Genomic DNA, 16232 nt, shown 5'->3' on the forward strand with positions numbered 1-16232 from the left:
GGCGTGCAGGGGGACATGAGTGGGACATGAGTGGGGGCCTGCTGCCAGGTGCCCCACACTGCTGGGGGGTGGGGGTGCAGGGGGACATGAGTGGGGGCCTGCTGGCAGGTGCCCCTCACTGCTGGGGGGCGGGGGTGCAGGGGGACAGGAGTGGGAGCCTGCTGGCAGGTGCCTGTCATTGCTGGGGGGTGAGGGTGCAGGGGGACATGAGTGGGACATGAGTGGGGGCCTGCTGGCAAGTGCCCCTCTGCTGGGGGGTGGGGGTGCAGGGGGACATGAGTGGGACATGAGTGGGGGCCTGCTGGCAGGAGCCCCTCACTGCTGGGGGTTGGGGGTGCAGGGGGACATGAGTGGGGGCCTGCTGGCAGGTGCCTGTCACTGCTGGGGGTGGGGGTGCAGGGGGATATGAGTGGGACATGAGTGGGGGCCTGCTGCCAGGTGCCCCTCACTGCTGGGGGGTGGGGGTGCAGGGGGACATGTGTGGGGGCCTGCTGGCAGGTGCCTGTCATTGCTGGGGGGTGGGGTGCAGGGGGACATGAGTGGGACTTGAGTGGGGGCCTGCTGGCAAGTGCCCCTCACTGCTGGGGGGTGGGGGTGCAGGGGGACATGAGTGGGACATGAGTGGGGGCCTGCTGGCAGGAGCCCCTCACTGCTGGGGGTGCAGAGGGACATGAGTGGGGGCCTGCTGGCAGGTGCCTGTCACTGCTGGGGGTGGGGGTGCAGGGGGATATGAGTGGGACATGAGTGGGGGCCTGCTGCCAGGTGCCCCTCCCTGCTGGGGGGTGGGGGTGCAGGGGGACATGAGTGGGGGCCTGCTGGCAGGTGCCCCTCACTGCTGGGGGGCGGGGGTGAAGGGGGACATGAGTGGGACATGAGTGGGGGCCTGCTGGCAAGTGCCCCTCACTGCTGGGGGTGGGGGTGCAGGGGGACATGAGTGGGACATGAGTGGGGGCCTGCTGGCAGGTGCCCCTCACTGCTGGGGGTTGGGGGTTCAGGGGGACATGAGTGGGGGCCTGCTGGCAGGTGCCTGTCACTGCTGGGGGGTGGGGGTGCAGGGGGACATGAGTGGGGGCCTGCTGGCAGGAGCCCCTCACTGCTGGGGGTGCAGAGGGACATGAGTGGGGGCCTGCTGGCAGGTGCCTGTCACTGCTGGGGGTGGGGGTGCAGGGGGATATGAGTGGGACATGAGTGGGGGCCTGCTGCCAGGTGCCCCTCACTGCTGGGGGGTGGGGGTGCAGGGTGACATGAGTGGGGGCCTGCTGGCAGGTGCCCCTCACTGCTGGGGGGCGGGGGTGAAGGGGGACATGAGTGGGACATGAGTGGGGGCCTGCTGGCAAGTGCCCCTCACTGCTGGGGGTGGGGGTGCAGGGGGACATGAGTGGGACATGAGTGGGGGCCTGCTGGCAGGTGCCCCTCACTGCTGGGGGTTGGGGGTTCAGGGGGACATGAGTGGGGGCCTGCTGGCAGGTGCCTGTCACTGCTGGGGGGTGGGGGTGCAGGGGGACATGAGTGGGGGCCTGCTGGCAGGTGCCCCTCACTGCTGGGGGGTGGGGGTGCAGGGGGACATGAGTGGGGGCCTGCTGGCAGGTGCCCCTCATTGCTGGGGGGTGGGGGTTCAGGGGGACATGAGTGGGGGCCTGCTGGAAGGTGCCCCTCACTGCTGGGGGGTGGGGGTGCATGGGGACATGAGTGGGACATGAGTGGGGTCCTGCTGGCAGGTGCCCCTTACTGCTGGGGGGTGGGGGTGCAGGGGGGACATGAGGGGGGCCTGCTGGCAGGTGCCTGTCACTGCTGGGGGGTGGGGGTGCAGGGGGACATGAGTGAGGGCCTGCTGGCAAGTGCCCCTCACTGCTGGGGGGTGGGGGTGCAGGGGGACATGAGTGGGACATGAGTGGGGGCCTGCTGGCAGGAGCCCCTCACTGCTGGGGGTTGGGGGTGCAGGGGGACATGAGTGGGGGCCTGCTGGCAGGTGCCTGTCACTGCTGGGGGTAGGGGTGCAGGGGGATATGAGTGGGACATGAGTGGGGGCCTGCTGCCAGGTGCCCCTCACTGCTGGGGGGTGGGGGTGCAGGGGGACATGAGTGGGGGCCTGCTGGCAGGTGCCTGTCACTGCTGGGGGTGGGTGTGCAGGGGAACATGAGTGGGACATGAGTGGGGTCCTGCTGGCAGGTGCCCCTGACTGCTAGGGGGTGGGATGCAGGGGGACATGAGTGGCGGCCTGCTGGCAGGTGCCTGTCACTGCTGGGGGGTGGGGGTGCAGGGGGACATGAGTGGGGGCCTGCTGGCAGGTGCCTGTCACTGCTGGGGGTGGGCGTGCAGGGGGACATGAGTGGGACATGAGTGGGGGCCTGCTGCCAGGTGCCCCTCACTGCTGGGGGATGGGGGTGCAGGGGGACATGAGTGGGGGCCTGCTGGCAGGTCCCCCTCACTGCTGGGGGGGCGGGGGTGCAGGGGGACATGAGTGGGGCCTGCTGGTAGGTGCTTGTCATTGCTGGGGGGTGGGGGTGCAGGGGGACATGAGTGGGACATGAGTGGGGGCCTGCTGGCAAGTGCCCCTCACTGCTGGTGGGTGGGGGTGCAGGGGGACATGAGTGTGACATGAGTGGGGGCCTGCTGGCAGGTGCCCCTCACGGCTGGGGGTTGGGGGTGCAGGGGGACATGAGTGGGGGCCTGCTGGCAGGTGCCTGTCACTGCTGGGGGTGGGGGTGCAGGGGGATATGAGTGGGACATGAGTGGGGGCCTGCTGGCAGGTGCCCCTCACTGCTGTGGGGTGGGGGTGCAGGGGGACATGAGTGGGGGCCTGCTGGCAGGTGCCCCTCACTGCTGTGGGGTGGGGGTGCAGGGGGACATGAGTGGGAGCCTGCCGGCAGGTGCCCCTCACTGCTGGGGGGTGGGGGTGCAGGGGAACATGAGTTGGTGATCACTAGTTGAAGGTGACATGTGTGCTGGCTGGGGGGCATGCCCAGGGGTGCAGGGTAGTCCCCTGTGTTGTGGGTTGCCTGCAGGGGCCGTGGATGGGGTGCAGGGCACACCTGGGAAGACCCACACTGCCAATTCACGTGTGGGACTCCCCGTGCACCCCACTAGATACACGTACCCGCTCTGACAGCGAAATTGCGTGTGAAACTTCCCGCGAACCCCAGTAATACACGTTCCCCGCTCGTACAGGGCGAATCGCGTGTGAAACTTCCCGCGAACCCCAGTAATAGACGTACCCCACTCGCACAGGCCCTTTTGCATGTGAAACTTCCCGCTAACCCCAGTAATACACGTACCCCACTCGCACAGGGCCAATCGCGTGTGAAACTTCCCGCGAACCCCAGTTATACACGTACCCCACTCGCACAGGCACTTTCGCGTGTGAAACTTACTGCAAACCCCAGTAATACATGTACCCAACTCGCACAGGGCCAATCGTGTGTGAAACTTACTGCGAACCCCAGTAATACACGTACCCAACTCGCACAGGGCCAATCGCGTGTGAAACTTCCCGCGAACCACGGTAATACACGTACCCCACTCGCAGAGGGCCAATCGCGTGTGAAACTTCTCGCGAACCCCAGTAATACACGTACCCCACTCACAGGCCCTTTCGCGTGTGAAACTTCCCACGAACTCCAGTAATACACGTACCCCACTCGCACAGGGCCAATCGGGTGTGATACTTCCTGCGAACCCCAGTAATACACGTACCCCACTCGCACAGGGCCAATCGCGTGTGAAACTTCCCGCGAACCCCAGTAATACACGTACCCCACTCGCACAGGGTCAATCGCGTGTGAAACTTCCCGCGAACCCCAGTAATACACGTACCCCACTCGCACAGGGCCAGTCGCATGTGAAACTTCCCGCGAACCCCAGTAATACACATACCCCACTCGCACAGGGCCAATCGCGTGTGAAACTTCCCACGAACCCCAGTAATACACGTACCCCACTCGCACAGGGCCAATTGCGTGTGAAACTTTCCGCGAACCCCAGTAATACATGTACCCCACTCGCACAGGGCCAATCGCGTGTGAAACTTCCCGCGAACCCCAGTAATACACATACCACGCTTGCTGTGTGCTGTGGGGCGGCCATATATACTGGTACAGGGTTAGCGCAGCCCTTTGCGCTGGATTGGGGATTTTGATGGTTTTTCCCTGCGTGAGGGGCGTTCTGGGGGGTGTAACTGGCACTGCTGCAGGGTCGCTGTGCCACTGTGCACCACAGCTGGATTTGGTAGCTAAAATCCATGAATACGCTGTGCGCGGAAATGGATTTTAGCGCACGCGGCTGGCGCAGAGATTCACACATGCACACTGTGCGTCAGCCGCGTGCGCCACTTGTGCGCTAAATTCTATGAATTCCCCCCATGATCTTGTATGTAGGAAAATATATTGAAGTGGGTAGAGTACATCACATTGATGCACATGGAAGGCAAACAACATGAGACCACTAACTCCATCATGTTCACAAAGAGGTTATCTGGGTTCTTCCAATTTTCTGCACCTACTTCTTCAATTTTTACTGCTGTTGTGTGTGGGTGGGCGGGAACTCTAGAAGCTCCTGCATTTGCAATGAGACAGGCCAACCACACAATATGTGATATTGGTCCAAGTGTTAACAAGTCCTGTGTCTGGAATCAGGTGCAGTTTGCCCATATTGCACTTTGCACACACGGGATTAACTAAAGGTACATGTGAATGGTGAATCATGTTGCATACTGTAAATGTATATTGTGGGACAGGCTCCTTGCTTGTGAGATGGGACAGTGTGAAGTGGTATGGAGTCCCTCAAGTCCTTCTTAGTTACACCATGTGTCATGGAGTGAAAGAAACCCCTTCTTCGGGTCTAGTGGGTGTATGCACAAATTACAGTGTAGCAGGTTCAATGTGAACTGAAGCCTGCCTGTGGCCTTGCTGCTGGATTTAATCACATGTGAAGTTGATTGTGCAAAAACTCACGTTTTTCCTGCACCCATGATTTCTTTGTAGCAGATAACGGCGTAACTCTGTGAGTAGATAGATGTTTCCTTACACCAATGATCAAGTATCCAGCCTGGTAGGTGAGTTCAGGTAAGTCAAGGAATCACTGTAGGAACAATATAGCACTCTGGATACATATGAAAAGAGTCTTCGTTAAAGTAGGCTACTGCAGATTGTCTCGGGAGGATAGCTCAGGGGCAACGTGCTCGCCTTGGAATCAAAACAACAGATAGCACCACAGGTTCGATCGTCGGGTCCGCGCTTAGAAACCTCTTGGTATTAAGCGTGTTATAAATAGCCTATCATATCATAAGTAAATTGCAGGAAAAGGTAAGAGACCTTCAACAAAGCATGCAACAGATCATCCATTTTCTCCCATTTGCCCAAACAGTCAACTATGAAACTCTCAGTATCACACATGTCAAATTCCCACATTTTCAATGCAGATTGCAATTCTCCTTTAGAAAGACAACAAAATGAAAAATCAAAGCATTGTTATCCAAAAACACACTGCCAACAGCTAAGCACAAACACCTTCTGCATACATCAATTAAATACCACTTGGATATAACGTCTCTCTCCACTCGATAACATTTGCATCACTTACACAAAACACTGAAGGCCCACCCCTGAAAGCTCATGCCACAACAAATACAAACCGCTACTGAAAAAGGTCAAGAGCTTTCTTGCAAGGATAACAGGTTTAATAACACAAAAATTAAGTATGCCAGCAAAGAACTCTGCTGCTCGAGAACGGTCTTCCAAAAAGTAGTACAAGCAGAAGGTTATACTGTATGTATTTATTTACTTTTTCAATTTGTAAAGCACACCTAGCCCTACACATCGTCACAAAGCGACATATCGTCATTACTATGACATACATACAGTAAAAACCAGGGTGGCTGGTTGGTGAGACCCTATACATGGGCAGCTTGCCCCAGAGGGGATGCCAGGCTGCAATTGGCCCCAGCCCCGTCCATCCGTCTTCCATTGTGTGGGGTCAGCTGGTCTCATCTCTCCAGGGAATGAAGGTCACGTTCCTCATTAGTTACTATTGGAAGACAATGCTATCATTATAGTGTGCACCTGAGAACCTCGGGGACTGGCACAGGGGGAGACTCAAGATCATGCTGACCCACACATTCTTCAATCAGTTCATATCACACTCTCTGCAACCAGGGTTTCCACCCTCGCCTTGGACTATAATTTATTCCACCCTGTACCTCGAAGTACAAATCTTGTCATGCATTTAGAATGGCACAACCATGCTCTTAGATCTTTTATAGCCAGTTTGTTTATGGGCGATGGTAATGATAATGATGTTGTATTTATATTGCGCCTTAATACAAAGCGCTTTACAGAGCACATATTTACATACAATATCAAACAACCGAAATTGGTACTCATTTATCGACCTCGGAAGGATGAAAGGCTGAGTTGGCCTTGCCGAGATTCGAACCTGAGACCTGCAGATCACGCTCAGATTGGAGCAGCGAGCGCTCAACCCGCTGAGCTATCTTACCGGCTATGGTGGTATGGTGATTGTCTGTGGTCACTCACTATCGTGGAATTCAGGGGGGTCTCACTGTAGGGACGGTTGTGGGGCTGTAACTCATGTTGGGCTAGGTGGGGTTGGTGGTCTGCTTTAGCTTGCCTGTGATAAACATGTACAGCGAGGCGCCCGGTGCTGTCTCGTGGCCTTGTTGGGCGCATTCCTACTTGGGACAACATGTATTTGTAACAGTTATGGAACAAAGGGAGGTTTTATGGAAGCTTGCATTGAGGGTCATTATCAACATCAGTGCTTGGGCCTGTGTTTACCGTGCAGCCATGCAGGGTCGAATGTTACTGCCATAACTACAAAAATTGCGCCTCCTTATAAGTGTGCGCTAACTCTACGCATATATATTTAACATTCTGTTTGTGCAGGGTTTGTTAGCACAGCTCCCTCCCCCCTGGTAAATTGCACGTGTGGTTATGGTATCTGCCTTGCTCTAAATCACCTAGGGGGGTGGGAAAGATTCATTTCCTTCACAACAACCCTCAGAACTCTACCTCCCAGGGTAACAACAACAATCACTGAGGCTGCACTTAACCAAAATTCAGAAATCCAGCTCCCACTTGGACTGCAAGCATTCAAGGCAGATCAGACCCAGGATAAAAATAACCATCACACAGGATATGCTTAATCAATCATATTTGATGTTATCTCCACTTCAACATTCAATAATTCACATGTTTTCTCTTATAGAAAACATTTAACAGAAGAAATTCATAGGAACATATCTTACAAAACAGATGATCATGAGCAATAAACATTTTAATTGCAGTCGGGTGGGGTCCATATCTCCCTCAAACTTGATGAGCAAGTGACTGCCACCTGGCCAGTGCTTGCAGAGCAATCCACCACAACCATTACCCGGTGGCCGCTCCTCACACTTGAACACACATACCTTTTCACAGTGATATTCTTTTGCAATTCCATTCTTGGCTTCCCTCCTGGACGTTCTCTGTGGGATATCTCATTCAAGCCATCATGCCCAGCATGATTCCTCTTCCTATCACACTTGCAAGTGGAGGATTTACCTCCAGCATTATGCTAGAGGTAAATCCTCCACTTTTCCTCTAAACATCAGCTGATTTACCACTCGTTAATTCGGCCAAGGGTAATTCTGCTGAAACCTTTTGTCCCACACCACCATACTCGTAATGAGGCCCAAAGTAATGCTTACACATAGATAAACAAAATGACATCTAAATATATAAAAGTAAAAAATGGTTTGTTTGTGACTTGGCAAAGCGTTGGCTTATGGGAGGCGAAGGTGTATGAGAGACAAAAGGCAAAGGCGTATGGGAGCCGAAGGCAAGCCATATAAAAATAATAATAATAATTTCGCATTTAAATAGCGCTACGAACCCTCAGGTATCTGAGCGCTGCTTATTATTACCCACGGTGTGTGGTGCTCATTTATCAACCTCGCAAGGATGAAAGGCTAAGTTTGGCCCTGCCGTGATTCGAATCTGCATCAGCGGGCTCTGCACTGATGTCAAAGCGAGCGGTCTACTCGCTGTGCCACTTGACCGGCTATAGAGGTGAATGGACCTGGGAGCCAAAGGTGAAGGCAGGTATCATTCCAGAAGTTCTCAAATTGTTAATTTTCAAGCGCCTACAGATCACGGTCAGGCTGGCATTCAGTATCACGATAACACGGTCATGCTGGCATTCAGTATCACGATCACACGGTCAGGCTGGCATTCAGTATCACGATCAGCAAGGCACATGGCCAGTCAATCAAGTGCACTGGTATCCATTGGGAATCTGCTTGTTTCTCCCACGGGCGTTTATATGTCACTTGTTCTAGAGTGGGTTCCCCAGTTCAGTTATATATCTTTGCTCCAAATGGAAAACAAAAAATGTTGTTTATAAACAAGCCTTACAATGTGCATGTACTTTGGTGATATTGAATTTTAGGTCCATAGTTGTTGGCACCGTCAGAATCATTTCACCCACCATGCTGCTCAGGAATCTCCATGTTGTTCCCATGTACAGTCATACGTTTCAGAATTCGTTTTTAAGAAGAACAAAAAATTGTGTTGCAAAGTCTTTACAAGAAAACATTTTTAAAATATTAAATAATCGGAATATATAGTGAATTTTTCTTTTCACCTTTCTTATGTAGCCTTTCCTAAAAGTGTAAAGCTACCTTAAGGGATTTCTATTAAATAGTACCTATGAGGAAATGAAATCCTGGGCAACGCCGGGTATATGAGTTAGTATATTTATATGGAAAAGAAGGGACAGGTAAATAAAAATATATAAAGTTATTTCTTTGTGGTGATGTAACCTTTTTGAAAAATATTGAATTACAGGAGCAGGTTTGGTGTATTCAATTTGAAAGATCCCGGGCAGCCTCGCATTCGTCGTAGTCTGATAAGGACTCTGTGGCAATGAAGCGAGTACAATCAGAAGCGAGTGATAAATCGAGTGATATCTCGACAGTAATTTCAAAAGACAATACCACCTTAACCATAGATTCGTTTAGTTTCTAGAATTTGGTCAAACTGAAACAGGGGCTGTGACGGAAGCAATCCCATATCTCTAACGTCATCCACGCTAAGGCATGCAGACGTCACTCGCCCATGCTGCTAAAGTAACTCTAAGGGCTGAGAACCAAAGAGTGACATTTCAGTGCAAGGCATTGTCATGAAGGAGGAGTTCGTTCTGAGACCTAAATTAGCAATGAATGTATACATAAGTGGATACTTTTGTGTCCATCCATTGCTTACTTAGATCTTGGAGTGATGGTAAAATGTTGCACAAAACAGGCCCAGCATTCACAGATCATTTGCTGTTGAGGGTTAAAAGGAAGAGCCCCAACCGCTAAGACAGCGCACTATAAACAGTCATGCTGTGGTATCTTTCGGAGAGTAAGATGTGTCTAACTTAAATATTGCAGGCTTGTTTGGGACTGTCTCAGACTTAGATCCTTTCAGGGCCAAAAAGCAGTATCACGAGTTTAGTAGTATGTAATTTAAGTGTGGGTGAACTCTCCCAAACGTGGTCCATGGCACTTCGCAGGCCACTGCGTCAAAGGTTGGGTGGCTTGTGACATTCTATGGGTCACCTTGGCGTGGGCGGTGAACCAGGCCCCTATTACCCACACTTCCTCCAAGACCTCCCCTGCACCCTTTTGGCACCCCGAAAACCTTTATTTTCTATTTCCAGAGAGCGATCACTGTAAATAGACAACAAGTGTTTAACAAGCCCCACTGCCCTCTGGGGGCCTACCAGCCCTACCACGGGGAGGTGGGACGTCATAGAGGCCTCTGTGGGGTTACTGTATCCTGCCCCCCCATCCCCCATCAGAGCACTCATTTTAAAACCGTGGCTTGAGTTAAAGTCCCCCAATGTGAACAAACGGTCCCGCTGTCGTCTGTAGCTGTAACATCTCTGGGCAGATATCTCATGGGTTAAGAGCTCTCCATTGACATGGGGCCAGCGTGCATTTGTGCTCTGATTACAGCACTTCAAAGCCAGAGAATGACAGCATGAAATAAATAAAAACCCTTATCAAAGCATGGCAGGTTGTTAGTGTTACTACCATACGATGCACGTTTAAATAGGAGTTTGGGAAGCGAATGCCCAGGCTGTTGCATGCATTATTGAAAAAGGGCTGTATCTCATTGCATTGAGCACGCTTCTCAGTAGATATAGCTGTTCTCTTCGCTAGATAAGGATTGTTTATCGAAAAGGCAATTGCTTTCGTCTGTTGTCAGGAAGCAAGGGTTCTGAACACTGTGTATAATGACTTTCTTGAATGATATCAACACAAGTGCCGACAAGGAAACTAATTCACTGCAATCCAGCTTTGGAAAACAGCCTCTGGGCACGAGCTGAGATGTCTGAAGCTGCTGTTAAGGTAATTACAGACCTAAGGAAGAGATGCAAGTCAGGATGAGAGGGGGATACCAGCTCTGCTCCAATGCATTCTGAGGTGCTCAGCTGGGGTAATATGCCCCGGGGCACAATGGCGACGGATGGAGAAGTTAACTCCCATGTCTGACAGGAATGAAACATCTCCACAGACAGACATTAGCAGAGCTCGAGTGCATTACAGTTCATTGTGATTATTACAACATACAATTCAAAACCACTTTTGAGAACATTTCTCAAAATACATATAGACACGATTCCCAAAACATTCACTAGTAAATGACTCCACGCCTATATGTATTCAGGACACTACAATAGTATGAACAATTATGATAACATGATATTTTTCAGGCCAGCAGGCTCAAATAGCAAACAATCATCATATGTTTCTGGGCTCTACTCAAAAACGCTAAAGTTGTCATGTCTCGCTGGCGCCGCGACTCCCTTTGGCGGCGCTGGAGAGTGCGGACTATGTCTTTGTTTCCCTCTCCCAGCACGGCTCCAGTTACTATGGGTAGCGGTGCAGTGTTTCCATCTTCAGTCAGACGTCCTCTGACGTCACCACGCTGTTCCAAGGATCCCGGATATGGGGCAGCAGAACCACAGCTCAGCGAGTCGCTTCTATCCCCAGACGCTCCGTAAGTTCGCAGCTAGGGTGCATGTTACCTACATCCTCGCCTTTAAACTTACCTTCTCTCTCTACCTACCTACCTACAGACTTGTGTCCTTATCCAGCCTCCCAGTCCCGACATCCGAGACTCCTCAAGACTCTTCATCCTTCCAACTCGCTGGGTACTGCTCTTTTCTCACTCCTGTCTGATTTTTCTATGACTATACTTCAGCTCATACCCTGTTTGTTTAATTAGAATACAGAAGCAGTCAGAGTCCCGCGAATAGAATCCTTCCTGCGTTGAAGAGCGGCATACCGAGGACGATTGGATCCATCTTCGTTCCGGCAGGGTTTTCTCCCCCAGGAGGGTTTCCCTGGGATCCCTCACACAACCCCTTTTTTCCTTTCTAGGAGAGGGGAGGTGTCAGGGTCCCTAGGGGGCTCCCCAACTGCCTCGTTGATTGCTGCACCATCAGGTTAGTGATTGAAATTCTTACAAAAGTTGCATACCACATAGCTTCATCTAAATCATTGCAAGAATGTTCATTTCCTGCTTGCCTACCTGTACCCATGTTCTTTGAAGACTTCTGTGATCCATGCCCTTCTGCACATGCAGGGCCCCATTGCGAAAGCTTTCATCAATCAGTTTAGGATAAGACTGGACCTCCGTTGGCCCACGTGTTAAATCAGGCGGGTCAATTATTGAGTGCAATTTCTCCTTCTGGCAACATAGTACCAGAAAAGGCAAAACAGCCTGGTATCAGCTAGCGCGCATCCAGAATATAAAAAACGTTCTCCCGCCTGAGGATGCCAGAACCGTGATCCAGGCCCTGGAAGTCTCACACTTTCATAGAGGGAACACCCCCTCATTGGCCTCTGGGTCACACACCTGCCTACCTAAGGGCTTCTCGAAAGGAGTGTAATGGGGACTAATTTGACCACATCTCCCTCTGCTCAAAGAGAATTGTACCTGCTGCCCACTCCAGCCGGCATACTCTTTATAACGGCCTGCATCGCACACAAGGCAACTGCTGGCCGAACACCAGCCTACCTATCCACAAAACCTGCGGCCTCAGGTTGGACACACTTCACTAGGAGCTAGACCAATACAGCGCTTGGAACTAAACCGGCCCCTCAAGAGCAAACCTGGTAAAATGCCTCCTATTGCGGCCCTCAGCCTGCTGGACTGGAACACCATCCCATTCTCAACCACGACCACTCCAACGCTCTAGCAATTCATGAAGGAACTCGAGAGCCTGTTCTTCAGGATGTAAGTAGGGGCCACTTAGCACCTGGTAGTCCTAGCTATATACTACCCCTGTAATATGGAATATCCAAGCTGGTATAATCTGTAAACTTCCCTTAATTCTCAAAACAAACACAATCCACCTACGTTGCACTGGCTGCTTGCTGCACCTCCTATGGATTTTAGGCAGGTAGATAAATACTTTTTCTATCTGGCACTGATTCCTAGGATGGAGAGAGGCGTGCTAGATATGCTTATTCAAAACTCCAGTGTATTAAGCAGATAGAGTGCTTTTTAGCACAATGCAGGGATGTGAAGGGGTGGTAAATGTGTTTGAATTAGGAATTACAGAACTGCATGAGTAAGCACTTCACAATTTAAGGAAGTGAAGAGGGAAAGCATTACTGACAGTGTGCCATGGTTTCATTTTGAATGCCAGGCAATCAAGAGCAACTTAAATGAGCAAGTCAAGTGTGGCAAAAGCACTTTTGGTCAAATCTTTATGTTAAAAGTAATTATAAAAGATATCATCAAAAGGAAAAAAAAACATGAATTTGTTATTAAAGAATGGGATCAGCTGGATGTGGGGTTAATACTAACGATAATGAATGATTTTGGGGACTGGTTTGAAAAGGGTATGACTTCTCCGCTTAAGGGTATAAAGGCACAATTTCCCATAAGGTTTTGGAATTCTAATTTCTAGAGAAATATATATGATTCCGTTGCAAAAACATTGTGTTCAATGATGGGCCCCAGGAAGATAAGATTCTTGTTTATGAAGTAACTATAAGGAGTGTTCTGAAGTTTACAGCTTGGTTAACAAAGGGGGTCTGTTCTGACGTGTAACGTTTTGGGGGCGGAACTACTTATTGATTATAGTAGGCCCAGGTAATTTCTATTGTGTCCAAGGAAATACAAAAACACTTTAAATGTGAAGATGTACAAGAAGGAGTTCAGACAAAAATAGATATCATACATAAAGCTTATAAATTTATTTTGCTGCTGGATGCATTTAGTAGTCATGCATCAGTATTATTAATAAAGAGCTGTTTGTAACGAGAGCAAACAGAAATGCAAAAAAAATCATTCAGAGATACTGGGTGTGCAGGGAGGTTAGATCACAGTCTTAGCCTTGCCCTCACACAATTGTAATGGCAAAATAAATTGACAGAATGCAGTAATAAAACAAAATGGTAACCACCACCAGTAGGAACAAGTGATAAGCGTGTATTCAATGCAAGACAACCCAAAACAGAAGCATTAAATGGGGAAATTCTTGGTTGTCTGTAGCCAGGCTGGAGGGTGGCCTAACACATGGTCGACGTCTAGATATAGATCAAAAGGATGTTGGGACCAGGAGAGGTATGTGGATGTTGGTTCTTAAGACGTTTCGGCTAATAGCCTTCATCTTGGGCCTGGAATAGGTCTCCCTAGGATAGAGATATGAGGACACTATTAGTGTCTGAATCAGGGGTTAAAAACTGTTTTATTTTTAAAAACACAATCTATTCCAAGAATATGGTACACCACAATAAAATCAGGGGCAAGGGAGATAAGAGACTGACCTTGGGGGCTGCAATGCTGCATGATTCTGTGGATTGCTTGTGGCACCCGAGTCGCGTAAGGTGCAGGATTAAGTGGGCTTCTAGGCGCTAGCGGCAGGCTGTGAAAGGCTACAGGAGTCAAAAACACATATAGTTCAGGGTAAGTGTTCAGTTGCTGCTCATACAGGCTGAGATATAGTGACTATGGTGCGTGAGAATGGCAAGTGCTCACCTTGCTGGGTACTTGCTGTGTCCAAAAATACTGGAGAAGCATGGGAAGCCGGTTTTCTGGCAAAGGTCAGCAAGAAGTCTGACTCGTGTGAAATGAATGCTGGTTGGAACCAGGTTCATTTTCTGGTCTGCGGCTGTTAGAAAATGAATAAATGATCCTGATTTGTTGTATAGTGTAAATCAGGTCTGCTATATATTGCAGAAGAAAGGAGGTTCTGGTTACCTGGAGTTAAGTTCAAAGTATGCTGCAGGCTGGCGAAAAAATTCGCGTGTGTAGCTTGCGTTCGGAGCGCCGCGTACACTCGAGGGAGATCACAGAAGAAAATGAAAAGGAAAAAAGCCGAGCTGTGCACGGCTATGCTGGGTGCGCATGCGCGCCACGGGTAGTGTTTAGCTGCCCGGCGTGTGCGCATGACCGTGCCTACACTCCTGTAGCGTTTCCGAGCGAGCCTGTCATAGATGGAAATGCTAGTCACTACAGCATGCGCATTGGGAAACGAAGTTCTCATTGCTACATGTACATGAAATGGTGGAAAAATGAATGTACCCTGTGGCTTATGTAGGCTGCAGAGAAGTCTGGGGGCCAGATCTATCCAGCAGCTCATAAACAAAGGGGGGAAAATGTAATACTATGGGCATTTGGAAAACAAGTAATTGGGTGCTCCCAGATGGAATGAGAATGTAGAGGTAGGTGCCAAGAAGACATGCGGCTCCTACAGATGGCAAAATGAGCATAATTAAATGGAGTGAGAAGGGACCATGTGGGGAAAGAAGGATAGATGAGGATATGGTTAGTAGCCACCATTAGTGGTCTCAACAGGAAGACAGGAGAATTACAAGGTACCTCAGGAGGAGGAGAGTAAGGCTCTTATATGTATGTTTATCTGCAAAAGCGTGTGGGATCTATCTCATTGAGGCCGTTTGTAGTGCTTTTAAGTTTAAAGATCCACCACGCCTCTTTTTGGTTGAGTGAGTTAGTAACGTTACTTGTGTTCGGTACTGAGTCTGCTATCCACCACAGGATATCGTCTGGACCATGATGGTTTTCGATGAAATGTTGTACCATTGGGGCATAGGCAGACTTACATCGGATTTACATATAATTTATTTTGCCATTACAATTGTGTGAGGGCAAGGCTAAGACTGTGATCTAACCTCCCTGCACACCCAGTATCTCTGAATGAATTTTTTTGCATTTCTGTTTGCTCTTTTTACAAACAGCTCTTTATTAATAATACTGATGCATGACTACTAAATGCATCCAGCAGCAAAATAAATTTATAAGCTGTATGTATGATATCTATTTCTGTCTGAACTCCTTCTTGTACATCTTCACATTTAAAGTGTTTTTGTATTTCCTTGGACACAATAGAAATTACCTGGGCCTACTATAATCAATAAGTAGTTCCGCCCCCAAAACGTTACACGTCAGAACAGACCCCCTTTGTTAACCAAGTATTATCAGCCCATTGTTCTGCCGTTGTTGGGCTATCCCTCCAGTTACCAGTACTGAAGTTTACAGCTGGCAAATATGAGGCACAGGGTGGTCTTATATCTGATATATTTGCTTGGATTACAGAGTGGGAGACATAATTGCTGGAGCCGGTTTCCAATGCCATAGAAAAGGAAGAATACTTCTGAAGTCCTGGCACCACAGTCTGGTAGGCCCCTGTTTAGAAAAGGCTCCATATTAGATTTATATTGTTACCTGCCCATTTCTCTTCTCTATGTAGCCAGGAAGATCTTTACTAAATGTTTTATGATGAAGATTGAAGATTGGGCGGAAGCTGATAACATTATTCCTAATATTGAGTCTGGGTTCAGTGAAGGCTTTAGTATGATTGATCACGGTCTTGTATTAAACACCATCCTTGATAAATATACAAGGGAAAGAAGTGGACTTGCATATGTTTTAGACTTGGATCTGATAAAGTCATTTGACACAATTAATAGTAATCTGCACAGCTTTAGAAAATTGGAGTGCTTTGGATGGTGTCGTCGTTAATTCAAATAAGTTATGCTGAGACGACATCTGCCATGCGATGTTCTAAGTATGGCAGTGATACACCTCAATTTCCAACTAGTACAGGGATAGAAAAGAATGTTCTTTATCATCCTTGTTGTATACTTTATTTCAGAGCGATTTCAACTCTAGTAGTTCGCCCAGGAAACTTAACATGCCATCCATGTATAGCAA

This window comes from Ambystoma mexicanum, chromosome 10 (assembly GCF_040938575.1).
Source record: "Ambystoma mexicanum isolate Mex_15411 chromosome 10, UKY_AmexF1_1, whole genome shotgun sequence".
In the NCBI taxonomy this organism is placed as follows: domain Eukaryota; kingdom Metazoa; phylum Chordata; class Amphibia; order Caudata; family Ambystomatidae; genus Ambystoma; species Ambystoma mexicanum.